General features: G+C 33.3%; 1 protein-coding gene and 1 long non-coding RNA gene across 4 annotated transcripts in view; one reads left to right on the top strand and one right to left on the bottom strand.

Moving 5' to 3' along the window:
- Nucleotides 1–16,616, bottom strand: part of LOC127838088 (ecotropic viral integration site 5 ortholog-like) — a 103,205-nt gene that overhangs the window by 22,437 nt on the left and 64,152 nt on the right. The gene's annotated exons all lie outside the window — the stretch shown is intronic.
- Nucleotides 7,749–10,316, top strand: LOC127838095 (uncharacterized). The gene is made up of 3 exons (XR_008029656.1): nucleotides 7,749–8,377; nucleotides 8,935–9,045; nucleotides 9,665–10,316. It is a non-coding gene; the product is annotated as an uncharacterized LOC127838095 (long non-coding RNA).

Here is a 16,616-nt window from a genome sequence, read left to right as displayed (position 1 = left end):
TGAATTCTTACATTAGAATGATTTTTCTACAGACAAAGAACAAAAATAATATTGTTTAACTACAAAATAAACATGAATAAAGTAGAGGCGTAAAATTAAGTTATCGAAAGAAGTTGATTGGATGCAATTATTTAACATGTTGTTAATGTTTATGAGTCAATAAACAACGCCAGACGGGCATAGTGCAGGACTACACAGTATGAGGTGACACCCCATTTCATAGGCAACTTCAGATCATTTAGAAGATTAGGTGAAGCACCAACATTCCAACACGGGTTTAATGGCTCAGGCAAAACTTGGGTTAGGGTGTTGCAAGGGGTTTAATATGTGACCCCTGGATAGCAAAGCCTGGTGAGTGTTATTGCTTGACCTATGTTATTATCCATTATGTGCTATATTGTTTGTTTGCTTCTGAGGTCAGATTGTTTGCTGTTTTCATCGGTTATAATGAGATATATGAGATAATAACATTACATCATATAAGGTACAACATGATAAGGCAAGGTTGCATGTTGAGGAACTGCATTTTGCTCATCTAATATGCAAAGTCAATAATGAACAAGAGAATGTACTAAAAGATTTGCAGTGATTCCTGCAAAATCAATGCCTAGTTGTGCAATATTAAAACCTTTATTATCCAATCCCTTTTCTATTCATGTTTTATTCATGTTCTAGCTGTGAGACACAACAAAGAAATTTGATGCAGGTTTAGCTTGGTAAGCTGGATCAGTCGTTAAATAACAGTCAATTATATAGAAAAATCTATGTGAATCAGTCAAATATATAGACAAATCTATGTGAATCAGTCAAATATATAGGAAAATCTATGTGAATTAGTCAAATGTATAGGCAAATCTATGTGAATCAGTCAAATATATAGGCAAATCTATGTGAATCAGTCAATTTATAGGCACATCTATGTGAATATATAGGCAAATCTATGTGAATAGGTCAAATATATAGGCAAATCTATGTGAATCTGTCAATTTATAGGAAAATCTATGTGAATCGGTCAAAAATATAATAAGCAAATCTATTTGAATTGGTCAAATATATATTATAGTCAAATCTATGTGAATCTGTCAATTTATAGGAAAATCTATGTTAATCTGTCAAAAATATAAACAAATCTATATGAATTGGTCAATATATAATATTATAGGCAAATATATATGTGAATCTTTCAATTTATAGGAAAATCTACATGTATGTGAATCAGTCAAATATATAGGCACCAGGGATCATATTTTCCCGCAACATCAATCGGTCTGGATTTAAATGGGGGAAAAGTGTCCGAAAATTTATATCCGAAATCATGACAAATTACGTTAACATATATACCATTGATTTTGCCATTCATGAAGGTGGTATAATAAATGTACAAGTTAAATTGCCTTTGGCATCTTTTTTAAACGGAACATACGAGTTTTCTCAATTGGTTTTATGATATTTTTTCTCTTTTATTGTTGTTTCGTGTGCTGTTGTATCTGACTTTTTTTCATCGTTGTCAAAATCTATAATTTATCTGTGTAAGTCTATACCGATGTTTTAAATCGTTGTCGACTCGATAATAGCTTACATACATGCACTGAACCTCATAAATGTCTGTGCGTAGGTTGGATACTGGCAACAACAAAACCAAATAATTGCGAAATAATTCGTGTACGTTATAGTTTATTGTCAAAAAAACCACGGCCGATAGTTAAGATGCGTAAGGATAAATCACGAGTGCGAAGCACGAGTGATTTGAAACCATGCATCTAAACTTCCGGTGGTGAGTTATACAACAAACGATTAAGTACACGAATTATTTTGATTCTAACACGATTTTTACTAAAGATTTATACAATGTATATTATTTTTCTTGTGTACTATTTTATGTGAAGTTCCGCCCATAAACATAACTTTCGGCTGTACTTTCATTTATTTATTGCCGGATTATTACGCTGGTGGAAAATGTATCGGCATGTTTTGTTTAGTTACAGCGCGTGTTTTCAGTGTATACGGTCCGCCCACAATAATTATGAATTATTGCAGAATATCCGATTTTCTTCTTTGTTTATATGAAAGTTAACTGTATCATGCATGAAATGCACACTTTCCACGAGGATTATGAACATTGAAGTTTTCATCTCCGAAGTAACTGACAACGACTTGACACATAATGGACCGATTAGTGTGCTAGGTATAAGCCAGTGAAATTATCGATGGTTATTGACACGGGGTTATTCACGCATGACTAATACACAACCGCGCGAATTTTCGCTGCTTGGGGTCATACTATGATACTAGTCGGCTGCAACGCAATAAACTGGTCCTGACCGGTTTAGAGACTGCAGTGAATGGTTTTCACACCTACTCGAGATAAGAATGTAATTAGGGTAGATCTTTGTTAGCATGTGCACTGTGTAATCGATTTCATGACATGGTAATTTTAGCACACAGAATCGGACCGACTGTTTGGGATTTTCAATCGGTCTTTCACGACCCCAATCGGTCTAGGACCGACAAAACCGAAAAAAATATGATCCCTGATAGGCACATCTATGTAAATCAGTCAAATATATAGGCATATCTATGTGAATCTGTCAAATATATAGGCAAATATATGTGAATCTGTCAATTTATAGGCAAATCCATGTGCATCTGTCAATTTATAGGAAAATCTATGTGAATCAGTCAAATATATAGGCACATCTATGTGAATCTGTCAATTTATAGGAAAATCTATGTGAATCTGTCAAATAAAGCCAAATCTATGTGAATCAGTCAAAAATATAAACAAATCTATATGAATTGGTAAATATATATATTATAGTCAAATCTTGGTGAATCTGTATATAAAAAAAATGTTTAATATCTTTATTTTCCGGTTTAATTAAAAAAACAGCAAATCAACCTTTCTAATTGACTACACCTTAATAAGTGTTTGATAAAATATTCAAAATATTTAATATGCACTACATAACAATAATGTTTTGTTTTTAAAGAATTATACCATTTTTGTATATTAAAATGCAAGAAATACTGAGACACATTATAAAACGATATTTCCATAAATTACAATGTTATTTTGCATTCATATCAACATATTATGTTCCAGTAATTTGATACTTTGTATCCTGCTATGTAAATTCTGAATTTGGATGGATCTAAAAAACATGATTTAATAATGAAACACATATTTCCACATCTACAGTAACTGTTATGGTTACATATTGGTATATTTTATCCATTACTATAATGCCACAGAAACTATGTAGTAGCCATATTTATCACTTTTCTACGCAAAAGTGTGCCAGTAACCTAGCTGTTCACAATATTATACCTTGGCTAAGTGTGCACTGCCATTTAATGTAACTGTAAACTTATTAATATGTATTTTTGCATAAAATAATCATAATTATACAGAATACTATCTTGAACAGATGTTCAATTGTGAATTTTATTATTTAACATCACACAAAAATATGAAAATATGATTAATTGTTCCCTACTAATAACAATATTAGAAGATTTTTTCCAATGTTTGAAAATTGGAATTGCTTCACAATTAATCTGAATGGTTTTATATGGTTAACTTAACAATAATAACGCCAAGACTGTCATGATCTAACACATCTAAAAGGTCGGGGCAAACAAATTAAACAAATTTTGTTGGTAGAGCCATAGACTGTCAATACAGGTTGTGTGCAATCTAACTATGAGCACAACCTAAAACTTGTGACAAGAGAGTCATGAACCATTCACAACCCAAGCTCTCATACAATTAGAGCACTATTAACTTCAACTAGGCAAACATGGATGCATGGTTTAGCTACTATACAACTGAAATACCGTAACATTCTTCGTAAAAATCCAAATAAACTTTAAACAAAACAACACCTAAAAAAAAAAGGACAAAAGTAACCTGGCTACATTATCACTTACTCTTCTTTGGTTGCAAATGCAGGCACGTACTGGCATGAATCATCATCGTCCCCAAAGTCGACAAAATCCATTGGTTGCTATGGTAACACTATTCACACAATCACTTTGACAACATGCACTTCCTGTTACAGCCATTTAGTCAGATAGCTTTTCAGTCTAGTTTCAGAGTGCTTAATGCTATTTCATACATTAGCTGTCTTAATACATTAAGTTTGTCTATGTTCATGTTACTTAATTTATGCCCAAAGTTAGCATCCTTAAGAAGAAATAATCACAACAAGTCAAATATTAATAGCCGATGTAATAAAAATGTTTTCCCTAATTCAACCTTGTAAAGATAATATAAAATTCATCTGAATTAAGTGTCATCACAGCTTCCATTTACAATAAAATGTGTAAGTTTTCAGAACAGTATGACATACTATGACATACAGATACTTTTTCATGCCCAGTTTTCTTTCTAATCTATCTCTGAGAACTCATGTATAACCCATTCACATTACTTTCATCTAACTTAATAACCATAAACTGTTTAAGCCAAAGGCTATTGATGGTAAATTAAGATGAAAGATTTACCAGCCTGACCAAACTGACCACCCACACAAAATGATAAATGTCTCCCTATCTAAGCTTTTTATCAACATCACATGAAAGTTTCTCTAAGCCACTTAAAAGGAAACTGTTCTGGGGACACAGTTGATACCTTCATCTACCCATGATTTATTTTCCAATCAATAATCAATAATCAGCAAGGTACACAAATAAAACCTAAAACCAATAAACCAAACAACAAAATTAGCTGAATTTATCAAATTATGCAAAAGTAACTTAATCCAACTAAATTAGTCACAACAGTAAATAACCTAACTGATGTTTTGTTTCGTTTCTTACTCAATGATTACTTAGCAAATGTCAACTGCAAAGTATTGAATCATACAAATAAATTCAGTTTCTATTTTTGCCATAAATATTCACTGATCACATATTTTGGTTTTGAATTCACTGACTAAAACAAATAAAAAAATATTCAGAGAATTCACAAATGCAATGTTGATCCAAAATCTTTAAATTAGGAAATGAACTGGTTGACTATGTCACATACTTAACCCTTCCAATTCCCTCAACCTGTCGCTGTGTTTCATATACATTTGCCACTATGATTTATTACTTATGCAAAGCTATGGAATGCGTTACATATTTTTCATATTTTCTTTCTCAAACATCAATATTTTCCTTCTGAACTATACCAGTACATCAAAGACACAGCTGTAAGGTTCTCAATTATACTCCAACTTTGCCAATATGTTCACATACTTATGCTTTAAACATCACAGGCACAGGGTAATAAAAGGCAAACAAAATTTATTTTGCGAAAAAATTCTCCTTTTATACCACATAGTTGAGAGTAGATGTATAGTATACTAATACGACAAGAAATAACATCATATGTTTCTGGTCCACTGAACTTTCACAGTGTCATGAATATAAGTGGTAACGATGATACGCCGATTTTGCCAGCTAGTGCACCGTTAATTAATGTGCCAATTCTATATTATATGCCCAATAGCAACAAGATTTATATTTATTGCTGTCCCCTGATAATATATCAAGATCTTAAACTTTTATTTTATTACTGAAACTTCGGAAATTATGAACAGATGAGCCTCAAGTCACAAATGTTTCTAATGCAGTTCAAAGTGCATGTGCTTACTTAATATTGTTTAAGATGTGAAAGGTTTTCAATAAAAAAAAATAAACAAAAGAGTTCTTAAAGTAATACAAGTCAAAGAGTTATGATTAAGTAGAAACTTCCTGTATTTTATATTATCAGTTAATATTAATTTTTTATACTTTAAGTTGCAGCTGGGTTCAAAAATCAGGTAAAAAGATTCATAAGTTCGTAACACGGAAATGGGAAATGAAAAAACAGATAAACAATTTAGCAAATATGGAAGATTAAACATACAGTTTGATATACATGTAATATAAAATAAACATTAATTTAAACAAAAATGTACCTACAGATTACCATGTTATTGAATACTCGGACGAAATTTTGAGGTAAACATGCCATATTAATGATATGCCATATCAAATTGACATCCCGGGGTCATATTGCTATATTTTTAATATCTTATGCATCATATCACCATTGCACGGAAGAATATTGACAGGTTTTCTAGATGAAAACCATTTTTGTACTTGTTTTTTGCAATATCAGTCACGCCATAGCTGGTACCTTAGACTGCTTTTCATGAAAATGAATTTGAGTGATATACTCTTCTTCCGCACCCAAGAAAATTCAGGGAGAGCTTTTATATGTGGTTTAAAAGTATTTTAGATTTGAACTTCCACAACATCTGTCTATTCATGATACTCAAACATTGATACTGACTCTGGCGTTTATTGTTTATGGCTTTTATTTTCTCAGTAGTTCAAGAATGACACCTAATAAAATAAAAATAATGAATACTTTAATTTCCTTTTATGGTGGAGAAAAAAACAAAACTAAAATGTTCAAGAGGAAATCAATTTTCCTGTTCAAAAAATACCTTGATAAATAGTAAAAGTATAATTTACCAAGTTTAAAATGGGCAAACAGTTGAATTCTTAGTCTCTTAAATAGTAAACACATCAAATATCCCGGGTGTACATTGTCCAGGGTAATCATGGAACTTAGGCTGGAAATCCATGGTATAACATGGAATTCCATGGTAATCCCTGGAATTTGAAACAGTTTCCAGGGTTTTGTTCTAGAAATGTCCATGAAACGTGGACTTTTTTTCCAAGCATTTTCCAGCCTTGGATGGAAAAGCATGGAAAAGGAATGGAAAACGCTGGATTTAGGCTGGATAACCCTGGAAAATATTTCCAGATAGCATGGAAAGTGGAACATAGAATTTTTTAAGCATGGAAAAGACTCTAACATTTTCAGCTAACCCTGGAAAAAACTTAGACTTTATAAGAGGAGAAAATAACTTATAAAAATGCAACACATTTTATTCAAAGTAAATCAGAGTTCAACAATTTACACAACATATGAATAAAACATAAAACAATGTGCATAGTTTGGGCAGAAATAGTAGTAGTTATAGTAGTAGTAGTAGTAGTAGTAGTAGAAGTAGTAATGCTGGTGCTGGCAGTAGAATATGTTGTAGGAGTAGAAGTAAAAGTGGTTGTTGTATAAGTTGTACAAGCAGTTAAACTACTGATAATTATACTATTGGTGCAAATTTAAGTGACAGTAGCAGTTACTATTGTGTTGTTGTTTTAGCATTTACAGGAATAGTAGCAGTAATGGTATCAATAGTAGTATAAATAATAATAACAATACTAGTAGCAGCAGTAGTAGTAGTAGTTAAGGAAGTAGCATTAGCAGCAGCAGCAGTAGTAGTAGTAGAAGTAGCAGCAGCAGCAGTAGTAGCAGTAGCAGCATCAGCAGCATCAGTAGTAGTAGCAGTAGTAGTAGCAGTAGTAGTTGAAGTACTAGTAGTAGTAGTAGTAGTAGTAGTAGTAGTAGTAGAAGTAGAAGTAGAAGTAGCAGCAGTAGTAGTGGTAGAAGTAGTAGTAGTAGTAACAGCAGCAGCAGCAGTAGTAGTAGTCGCTGCAGCAGGAGTTGTAATAGTAGCAGCAGCAGCAGTAGCAGTAGTAGTAGTAGCAGCAGCAGCAGGAGTAGTAGCAGCAGCAGCAGTAGCAGCAGCAGTAGCAGTAGTAGTAGTAGTTGAAGCAGTAGTAGTAGTTGAAGTAGTAGTAGTAGTAGTAGCAGTAGTAGCAGCAGTAGTAGTAGTAGTAGTAGTAGTAGTAGTAGTAGTAGTAGATGTAGTAGTAGTAGTAGTAGTAGAAGTAGAAGTAGTAGTAGTAGTAGTAGTAGCAGTAGTAGTAGTAGTAGTAGTAGTAGTAGGTAGTTGTTGTTGTTGTTGTGGCTGTTGTAATAGTAGTAGTAGTTTTGCAGAAGTAGTAGTAGTAGTAGTAGTACTAGTAGTAGAAGTAAAAGTAGTAACTTTCAAAGCAATGTCTACAAGTTTAAATTCCTTAACCCTGTTCAAGGTGTATACACACTCAATATTTAACTACAGTCCAGGTTTGCAATTAACAAACTATCTGAAAAGCCTGTGTGTGAGTCAGATGTGTCTGCGGCTAATCTATTGGTTATAAAATATCACAGCCTTTTCTGATTGGCTGAGTTCAAATACAGAAAGTTTACCTGTTAGATTGAAATTATGGAGAAGGCGTATTGAAGAAAAAATGCAGGTTAAACTTGTTGTTAAAATGAAGTTAATGTAATTTCACAAACAGTAGAGTTTAACTTAATGAGTTTTTCCATTAACAAGAATTTCTTAAAATAATAATGTATGGATATCATTTGGAAAGTGACATGAAATGTTGTTAAAAAGTGATGCATACAAGTGTTTCAGAAGTCTGTCTAGGAATAGAACAACAACTGAAGGTTTGTGCTTTTCATTATTTCTAAATATTCCTTTAAATTTATTCTTCTTATGTCATCATTGTAGACCTTTTTTATGTGACATTTTAGGTAAAAGTATGGCAAATATAGAAGTTTAAAAGCAGCTGTCACACACATTTTCACTAAGTGCAGTTTGCAGCTTGATAAAGGAAGTCCTATGTGGAGATATTAATAAGCTTGAATGTAGTATCGGAAGTTTATAATGCATGGCTAGGGAACTGAGGCTAAGGGAGTTATGTGCTGTGCATGATGAGAAATCAATGCTCATTAATGCTGTTAATGTTTATAAATAAATTAATTAAACCAATAGCATTGTTTTTTAGGTTTCACTGTACATTTTCATACCAATAGAATTACACATCATTCTAATTATAGCAATAATAAATTTGTACTAATCATACCTACAAATTTTGTTATGCTATGCTTTGTGATGTATTAACTTCATTGTAAGTTATTATTTAAAGACAATTTTACTAAATATTTAAAACAATACTTGAATTATTTTCTATATACATTTTCATTATGTGCTTTAACTGTAGCTGACCAGTTGATGGAAGATACTGCAGAGTTTGGCAGGGAAATAACCCAAGACAGCAAAGCGGCTCTTTTGGCGCATTTACCAAGAGGACTAACATGGCCACAAATTCATGGTAAATATTGTTATGCCCCGGGCTCATATAAGTAATTTAGTGTTAACCACCTGAAAGTATTTTGTCTTTTTGGTATCCAATATTTTGGTCTAGTTTCAATTACAGGTTATTTTTATATGAATTAGAAAATTAGCATATCTTTCATATAGCAATATCTGAATATAAAATTCCTATATATGTTTGAGTTTCCAGATACATGCTAGTGTACCCCGTTTTGGGGCATTTAAGAAAACAACAATATAAATTTCAAAATAAAAGAGAGTCATATAAAAATATATGTTAAATCAACAATTTATTCACTTGAAAGTCTCAGTTTTCCTGTGTGGTTGCCTGTTTGCAAGTAGATTAAAGCCCGCTTGCAAACTTTAAGAGAATAAATTTCACTAAATGGAAAAGAAATAATTGCTAACTACTTAGGATCGTAAATGTTCGCTCAAATACAAAAAAGCCAGATGTACCGAATTGAGCAGTGATATGAAATATCTAAAATAGATTAAAATGTGAATGAGCATTGAAGTATAGATATTCAATCATATGATTGCTGCACATTTACTTTTACAGATGAATGTAAAAAACTTATGACTTTCTTGTAATATTGTTTGCTTTGTTTTTCTTTCAGAGATCATGCAGGAGCCGTACAGTATAACAGCAGTACAAGTTCTATAAAAGATCCACGACCTACTGAAGCCCAGCTAATTAACAAAAAAGTTTTTAAAAACTGTAATTTTATCCCACCTGGGTACTTATAATTTACTAACTGTCACTTGGAAAGTAATACATGTACATGCATTCATGTTCTGAATTTCTTTGAACAATAAAATTATATAAAAGTATTTTAATGAAATTGAGCACCTAAATTGCATTAAAGTGAAAGTAGCTGAGAAAAATAGTATCCTTAATTGTTCTCATGGGCAGCTACATATATTGTGACAAACATGAAGTAGCTAAAATAACTTAAATTTTTCATTTTGTTTCTTGTATATCGTTTGTACAGGGTTCGTGAATTGTTACTGTATATTACTTGACTTGCTTGTATTTTGTTACTTTGAATACATGTTGTTAAGGTTGCATTATACTTTTTAACTTTTAAAGTAGCGCCTGTTCTGTTATGTAAGGGCCTGATTTATGATAATGGACCTAGAGGCTTTGTAAGCATGTATTAAACAACACTTGTTTGATCTGAATAATTTGTTAAATAAATGTAACACAATTTGTAATCTGATGTTATATTTTGATGAATTGTGAACAAAATAATACATCGAAGAAACTAAGGCATTATGTTGATTTTTAGCTCATCTATTTTTTGAAAAAAAATTATGAGCTATTGTCATCACCTTGGCGTCGGCGTTGGCGTTGGCGTTGGCGTCCGGTTAAGTTTTGCGTTTAGGTCCACTTTTCTCAGAAAGTATCAATGCTATTGCATTCAAACTTGGTACACTTACTTACTATCATGAGGGGACTGGGCAGGCAAAGTTAGATAACTCTGGCGTGCATTTTGACACAATTATGTGCCCTTTTTATACTTAAAAAATTGAAAATTTTGGTTAAGTTTTGCGTTTAGTTCCACTTTTCTCAGTGAGTATCAATGCTATTGCATTCAAACTTGGTACACTTACTTACTATCATGAGGGGACTGGGCAGGCAAAGTTAGATAACTCTGGCATGCATTTTGACAGAATTATGTGCCCTTTTTATACTTAGAAAATTGACAATTTTGGTTAAGTTTTGTGTTTAGGTCCATTTTATTCCTTAAGCATCAAAGCTATTGCTTTCATACTTGCAACACTTACTAACTATCATAAGGGGACTGTGCAGGCAAAGTAATGTAACTCTGACTGGCATTTTGACAGAATTATGTGCCCTTTTTATACTTAGAAAATTGAAAATTTGATTAAGTTTTGTGTTTAGGTCCACTTTATTCCTACAGTATCAAAGCTATTGCTTTCATACTTGCAAGATTTATGAACTATCATAAGGGGACGGTGCAGGCAAAGTTATGTAGCTCTGACTGGCATTTGGACGGAATTATGGGCCCTTTATACTTAAAAAATTTAAAATTTGGTTAAGATTTATGTTTTGGTCCACTTTACCCCTAAAGTATCATAGATATTGCTTTCATACTTGGAACACTCACAAACTATCATAAGGGTACAGTAAAAGGACAAGTTGCATAACTCTGGTTGTCATTGTTATGGAATTATGGCCCTTTTTTGACTTAGTAACTTTTAATATATGGTTAAATTTTGTGTTTCGATCCACTCGAAGTATCAAGGCTATTGCTTTCAAACTTCAAATACTTACATGCTATCATGAGGTTACTGTACCTGGCAACTTGAATTTTACTTTGACCTTTGAATGACCTTGACTCTCAAGGTCAAATTATTAAATTTTGCTAAAATTGCCATAACTTCTTTATTTATGATTAGATTTGATTGATACTTTGATGAAACTACTCTTACCTGACATACCACAATAGACTTCACCCAAACCATCCCCCGTGCCCTCCCCCCCCTCCCCCTCCCCCCCCTATTTTTTTTTTTTTTTTTTTTTTTTTTAAGATCATCTCACAAATGACCACCACACCCTCACACTATACCCCCCCCCACCCCCCCCCCACCCCCCCCCCCCACCCCAATTTTTTTTTTGATTTTTTTTTTTTTTTTTTTTTTTTTTTTTTTTTTAAGATCATCTCACAAATTATCACCACACCCTCACACTATACCCCCCCATTTTTTTTTTTAAAACGGTTATGTTTGAAATACGTCCAACCCATCGCACCCAAAAACCCAACCCCCCCCCCCCCCCCCCCCCCCCCCCCCCCCCCCCCCCCCACCGATTTTTTTTTTTTTTTTTTTTTTTTCGCTTTTTTGGAAGATAATGTAATAAATGTCCACAACCCCACACTATACACCCTTCTTCACTCCACTCCTCCCTCCTTTGTGATTGAAAATGAGAGTCCCTTCACCTTTAAAAAGAAAATAGATGAGCGGTCTGCACCCGCAAGGCGGTGCTCTTGTTTGTTTTGTTTTAATCTAACCTTAAATTATGATTTATTTAAGCTGTGAGTATTGTATTCATTTAATACATAAATATTGTTTTTAGACCAGAAATTTCTTTTTCTATTCAGTGACCATGGTAAACGCTGGACAATTTTCCATGTTATACCAGGCATCCATGGAATATTAAACAAAGAAAAAACCTGGAACATTTTCCAGGGTTTTCCAGCCAGCATGGAAAAAATACCGTCCGAATACTCCATGTAATCTGGAAAACCCTGGAAAAAAATCCATGGTTTTCCATGGTTTTCCAGATTACATGGAGTATTCGGACGGTATTTATTCCATGCTGGCTGGAAAACCCTGGAAATTGTTCCATGGTAATTATTCCAGGGAGCCTGGAAAACCATGGAAACTATTCCAGGCTATTTCCACATACCATGGACAATTTTCCACCCTTTTTTTTTAAATATTGACGCTGGAAAAGGCTGGAAACTTAGTCCGAATACTCCAGCCTCATATTTTCCATGGATTTCCATGGAAAACCCTGGACAAAGTACACCCGGGATGTTCCTTTAGAATTATAAGACCATTGTTAGTTCAGACAAATAAACATTCTGACATTAAACTGTCAGCAAATAGGATTTTACAATTGTGTTTATTATAGTTTGTTATCAAGAACTGTTTACTTTACTTATTTATACAATTATTGGTGCACTGGAACCCAAAATTTAATAACGATTTGTTCGCAACAAAATTGTTTCATTTACTTGAGTTTTTTGTCTGCACAAATAGTTTGAATGTCTTTGTTTGTACAGTCTTTTCACTTGAAATAAGTTATAAAAAAAATTGTTAGTCAATTTATGTATTTAATTTTTTTTAAAAAGGCTTTCAAAGAATATTACCTCATCAACATTTAATTTTGTCTGATATACTTCAAAGATACATGTGTGTTTAAAAAAAGATTCTTTCATCATATATCATTTTTATCTATTTTCTTTTTATACGATCAATTTGTCCAGCAATACAATTAAATACTGCACAGTATTCCAATACACAGTTACACAATGATGAGTTAGTTTTTAATTGCACTTTCCGCCCTAAAATCATAACTGCAGAAAATGCATATTATTTGAGTCCTTTATAAAATCTTATTTAAAACTCTTCATTCACAATTACACTCACACTTAATAACCAACATAGTTGTAACTCAATTTTTAATTAGGCACAGCTAACAATCCAGCAATCCTGTGAGAGTTGAAAGCTGTTTAAGTCTGCACTGACCATATGCCACAGATTATGTTACAATTTAAATGTGATATGGCATGAAAAAGAGCCCCTTTACAGATCAAGTGGCCACCCAAACTATGTGAAGTATTAGTTCGAATCAATATCCACCCATACTTGATTGGTATGAATCAGAGATATAGCAAATATGAAATTTGTAATCGAGTTTTCATCTTAATTATTTAATTTACACCTTTCTTGAAGACTTGGCCATGACTAGGACATTGTTGTCTTTTGCATGAGTCAATCTAGCTCCTACAACATTATTTATCAATTTAGAATTCCAATGAAAGACTCTGTGCACATGTATTTTGCATTCCATACATATTGTTTATTAAGTCCAAGAGTTTCAACACACAACTGTTTTATATGCTCAACGTTTTAATATGAGATACAATAGTTTAACATCAACCTTTAATGCATGGAGAACTAACGGTAACAGATGCTGTATATGTCCACAGTCTTATGATGACTCAACCGTTGGATCATAAATATAATAAAATAATCATTATAATCATATATATATAATAAATAAATACAAGGCTATTGTCAAGCAATATGGTCCCCTACCGGCTCCACCATTGTCAGAAATTGTACCATTTTCAGATTATTATTATTTTTGATTGCCATAGCAACCACAATTTTTGACTTAGGAACAAAATGAAATGATGTGCATAATGTCCATATTGCCATCTATCCATGTTGCAAGTTTCATGAAAAAATATTAAGAACTTTAAAAGTTATCGCAGGATCCAGAAAACCACCATTTTTTGCAGTATTTCTAGTCTATTTGTTGCCATAGAAACCAGAATTTTTGATGTAGGAACAAAATTAAATGAATGTCAAAATGTCCATAATGCCATCTATCCATGTTTCAAGTTTCATAAAAAATTACTAAGAACTTTTCAAGTTATCGCAGGATCCAGAAAAGTGTGACAGACTCGCAGACGGACACACAGAGCGCAAACCATAAGTCCCCTCCGATGAAACTGGTAGGGGACAATAAAAGAGAATGGAAAACATGCAAGAATATCATTTTTATTTGAAGATACACACCATATAAAAAATCTAGTTCAAACTGATTGGACTGTGCTAATTTATTCTTCACTCAAACAAAAATCCTGATCATCACCATCATCACCATCATCATCATCATCATCATCATCATCATCATCATCATCATCATAATCATCATCAATGCATTACGGTGTGATATGCACAGTTATTCATTTTAACCAGGGCTATGGACCTTGTAATAAAGTGCTTATACAATAATTGAATTGATTTAAACAAGGGCTGTTTGTAAAACATGCATGCCCCCCATATGGGCTGTCCGTTGTAGTGGCAGCCATTGTGTAAATACTTTTTTTGTCACTGTGACCTTGACCTCTGACCTAGTGACCTGAAAATCAATATGGGTCATCTGCGAGTCATGATCAATGTATATATGAAGTTTCATGATCCTAGGCGTATGCGTTCTTGAGTTATCATCCGAAAACCATTTTACTATTTCGGGTCACCGTGACCTTGACCTTTGACCTAGTGACCTCAAAATCAATAGGGGTCATCTGCGAGTCATTATCTATCTACCGATGAAGTTTCATGATCCTAGGCGTATGCGTTCTTGAGTTATCAACCGGAAACCATTTTACTATTTAGGGTCACCGTGACCTTGACCTTTGACCTTGTGACCTCAAAATTAATAGGGGTCATCTGCGAGTCATGATCAATCTACCTATAAAGTTTCATGATCCTAGGCGTTTGCGTTCTTGAGTTATCATCAGAAAATCATTTTACTATTTCGGGTCACCGTGACCTTGACCTTTGACCTTGTGACCTCAAAATCAATAGGGGTCATCTGCGAGTCATGATCAATCTACCTGTGAAGTTTCATGATCCTAGGCGTATGCGTTCTTGAGTTATCATCCGAAAACCATTTTACTATTTCGGGTCACCGTGACCTTGACCTTTGACCTAGTGACCTGAAAATCAATAGGGGTCATCTGCAAGTCATGATCAATCTACCTATGAAGTTTTATGATCCTAGGCATATGCGTTCTTGAGTTATCATCCAAAAACCATTTTACTATTTCGGGTCACTGTGACCTTGACCTTTGACCTAGTGACCTCAAAATCAATAGGGGTCATCTGCGAGTCATGATCAATGTACCTATGAAGTTTTATGATCCTAGGCATATGCGTTCTTGAGTTATCATCTGACAACCACCTGGTGGACGGACCGACAGACCGACCGACAGACATGAGCAAAGCAATATACCCCCTCTTCTTCGAAGGGGGGCATAAAAATACTTTATCACCATTTAGAGCCTGATTGTTTAATAAGGAAAATTCTGAACTATGAGATGAAGAACACGTCATAAACTCTAACATATTAGCCGTATTCTGTAAATATACTGAGCTTAATGCATGTGTGTGAAGTGTTGTCACATACTAGTCTGTACAGGCTAATGAGAGACAACACTTTCAGCTTTTATAGAATTTTTCATTTAAAGTAAGTCTCTTCTAAATCAAAATCAAGTCTAGGAGGAAAGTTTCGTCCCTGATTAGCCAGTGCGGATAACTAATACGAATAAACAAGCCCCAAGCATCTAATGTAATAAAGCCTAAATGTTATGGTCACGTATAATTATTTGACCACCTTTTGCTCACTCAGTCAAAAAACAATTTCCCTCAAGCAAAGAACAATCAAACTGCCACCAACATACTTAGGTGAAAGAATAACATTTTAATATAGCAATAAATGATATAATAAATTCACTGGGCATATGTGAGAAATTGAAACCAAATTCGTCACAAACACAGTCTGTCAATTAATATTATACCAAAGGGATACAACTCTGTCAAAGATTTTCTGCATTAAAAAAAATCTTCTTCATGAATCTTAAGTTACAAACAGCATGTGACTTGTGTACTGGAATGCATCCTAAACAATATTATACTGTTAATTGCCTATGGCCAAGTCAGATATTTACTCTGGAACAATGCTCCTTGGTCGAAAAAAACTTGGTGGTAAATCAATTTAACACTTCTGATATAGCTGGGGACATAATTCAGGCTAGCAATGTTCATTGCTTCAACCTTGCTTGAAAATAATGATCACTTCAATCTTGCTTGAAAATAATGATCACTTCAATCTTGCTTGAAAATAATGATCACTTCAATCTTGCTTGAAAATAATTATCACTTCAATCTTGCTTGAAAATAATGATTACTTCAATCTTGCTTGAAAATAATGATTACTTTAATCTTGCTTGAAATGAAAATTTA

The sequence above is a fragment of the Dreissena polymorpha genome, chromosome 7 (genome assembly GCF_020536995.1).
Source record: "Dreissena polymorpha isolate Duluth1 chromosome 7, UMN_Dpol_1.0, whole genome shotgun sequence".
Taxonomy (NCBI): domain Eukaryota; kingdom Metazoa; phylum Mollusca; class Bivalvia; order Myida; family Dreissenidae; genus Dreissena; species Dreissena polymorpha.
The sequence above is the reverse complement of the archived record's forward strand: the minus strand, read 5'-3'. Positions and strand labels throughout refer to the sequence as shown.